General features: G+C 49.8%; 1 protein-coding gene across 1 annotated transcript in view; it reads right to left on the bottom strand.

Annotated features, from left to right (window-relative positions):
• Window positions 1–2,118, bottom strand: part of C2 (complement C2) — a 16,085-nt gene that overhangs the window by 3,921 nt on the left and 10,046 nt on the right. The gene's annotated exons all lie outside the window — the stretch shown is intronic.

Here is a 2,118-nt window from a genome sequence, read left to right on the forward strand (position 1 = left end):
AAGAAGAAGAAGAAGAAAAGGTGAATTGGCTGGGTGCAGTGGCATCTCATACCTGTAATCCCAGCAGTTTTTGAGGCTAAGACAGGGAGATCGCTTGAGGCCAGGAGTTCAAGACCAGACTGGCTAACATGGCAAGACGCTGTCTCTACTAAACTACAAAAATGACCCGGGTATGGTGGCACATGCCTGTAACCCCAGCTCCTTGGGAGACTGAGGCATGAGAATCACTTGAACCAGGAGGCAGAGGTTACAGTAAGCCAGGATTGCGCCACTGCACTGCAGCCTGGGCTCCTGGACAACAGAGCGAGACTCTGTCTCAAACAAACAAAAAAAGAAGGGAATTTGGATACAAACACACAGGTAGTGGGTCTCCTATCTATATAAGAGAATAGCATGTACTGACACAGAGGTGCGCAGAGAGAAGAAGGCGAGTTGATGACAGAGGCAGAGAATGGGTTTGTGCTGCCTCAAGCCCAGGCATGCCTGGCCGGGAAAGGCAGGAAAGGATTCTTCCCGAGAGCCTCCTGAGGCAGCACAGCCCTGCCAGCATCTCCATTTCACTCTTCTAGCCTCCAGAGCTGGGAGAGAAAAAAATTCTGTGTTCCACTCAGGTTTGTGATACATTGGTCAGTATTTTTAAATGACTGGATGAATAGAAAGAACTCAGGACATAATATAGAAAGAAAACCTCAAATCTGGTCTTCCTCTGTAAAAGGTATAATCTGGGAGAAGAGCCTAAAGCCACGTCTTCACTGTGGAAGCCCTGGACCCACACAACTGGCGGCGCCTGGCCTCTGGCTATGGTGCCAGTCAGACCTGCCTGAGGCAGACCACAGAGTCCAGTCCTCTTTCAGCCTTTGCACCCCTTGTGGCCCATTTTTGCTCTCAGAGAGCCCCACGTTGTGTGTAAAAAGCATGTGTGAAAAGCAAGGTACTTAGGTAGATCAAGAGATCTTCAGCCAGGAAGCAAGCCAGCAAAGGCCGGGATGGAAGCAGCTACAGCTGGAGCTAGACAATGATCATGCCTTGTGTGTTTGCTTTTCCTTCAGTTTCCTGCTTATTTTCAATAAAATGTTTCTGTAGCATTTAACCTTGGCCTGGTGATGCTAAGGTGGAAGGGAGTGGGGTTTGAGTTTTGTCTTCCTTGGGTCAGAGTTTTGAGGCACAAGCTTATCCCCGAGGGGCAGATGGAGCGGAGTAGTGTGAATGGAAAGGAGAGGAGCCAAGGGGAAGATGAAATGTTGGGGCTCAAAAATAGCTGCCCTCCCTGTCTGAGCATCTCTCTCTGAAATTACTGGTCAAAGGTCAGTGCAATTTGTGGTTAGCCTGAACCTGAGGAATTGTTCCTTTAGAGGCCATAACTGCCAAAGCCTTAGCCAGCTGTGCTGCTGAACGAGGAAACACCAGGGACATTCCCTACAGGGAATCGAGGTCCCTTCTTCCTGGAAAATTTCCTGAAACATGAGCTGCTGCTGACAGTGATGATGGCGGCTGCTGTGGCCATGGCTCACACATGCTGGGCGTTTTTCTGTGCCCGGCAGGCAGAGTTTGTCTGAGCATCTTCCCTGTCAGCTTAGGAGCTGGGTCCTAGTATTACTCCACTTTCACCGATGAAGAAAATTCCCATGGCCACAGCCCATTGAAGATGAAACCAAAGTTCTCTGTCTAAAGCTGGTGATTAAAATCATAATTAAAAATTGGCCAGGCGCAGTGGCTCACGCCTGTAATCCCAGCACCTAGGGAGGCCAAGGCAGGCAGATCACTTGAGGTCAGAGGTTTGAGACCAGACTGGCCAACATGGTGAAACCCCATCTCCACTAAAAATACAAAAATGAGCCAGGCGTGTTGGCGCACACCTGCAATCCCAGCTACTCTGGAGGCAGGAGAATCGCTTGAACCCAGGAGGTGGAGGTTGCAGTGAGGAGATCAAGTCACTGCACTTCAGCCTGGACAACAGATCAAGATTCTGTCTCAAAAGAAAAATTAATTTAAAAAAATTTGTAAGGCCGGGCGCGGTGGCTCAAGCCTGTAATCCCAGCACTTTGGGAGGCCGAGGCGGGTGGATCACGAGGTCAAGAGATCGAGACCATCCTGGTCAACATGGTGAAACCCCGTCTC

This window comes from Cebus imitator, unplaced genomic scaffold (assembly GCF_001604975.1).
Source record: "Cebus imitator isolate Cc_AM_T3 unplaced genomic scaffold, Cebus_imitator-1.0 Scaffold24, whole genome shotgun sequence".
In the NCBI taxonomy this organism is placed as follows: domain Eukaryota; kingdom Metazoa; phylum Chordata; class Mammalia; order Primates; family Cebidae; genus Cebus; species Cebus imitator.